The following is a 225-nucleotide window of genomic DNA, read 5'->3' as shown; positions in this document are numbered from 1 at the left end:
GCCTGCCGGTATCCCGTGGCAATTAGGCTGGAACCGGTTGTTTCCCACAGCAACCGGACCCTGGGGACCACTGTAACCCACGGCAACCAGACCCAAACTTCCGCCTGTATCCCCCAGGAAGCGCCCTGGGGCCAGCCCTGTCCCTCACAGCTCCCTGCCCCACTGCTGTCCCAGTCACCCAGCTCCCCACTCCGCTCCCAGCCCCAGTCCCTGCCCCATATCCCC

General features: G+C 66.2%; 1 protein-coding gene across 1 annotated transcript in view; it reads left to right on the top strand.

Moving 5' to 3' along the window:
- Positions 1-225, top strand: part of LOC104617194 (collagen alpha-1(XI) chain-like) — a gene marked incomplete at both ends in the record, with an annotated part of 4,897 nt that overhangs the window by 3,037 nt on the left and 1,635 nt on the right. The window lies entirely within an intron of this gene.

Source organism: Phaethon lepturus, unplaced genomic scaffold (genome assembly GCF_000687285.1).
Source record: "Phaethon lepturus isolate BGI_N335 unplaced genomic scaffold, ASM68728v1 scaffold23492, whole genome shotgun sequence".
In the NCBI taxonomy this organism is placed as follows: Eukaryota; Metazoa; Chordata; class Aves; order Phaethontiformes; family Phaethontidae; genus Phaethon; species Phaethon lepturus.
The sequence above is the reverse complement of the archived record's forward strand: the minus strand, read 5'-3'. Positions and strand labels throughout refer to the sequence as shown.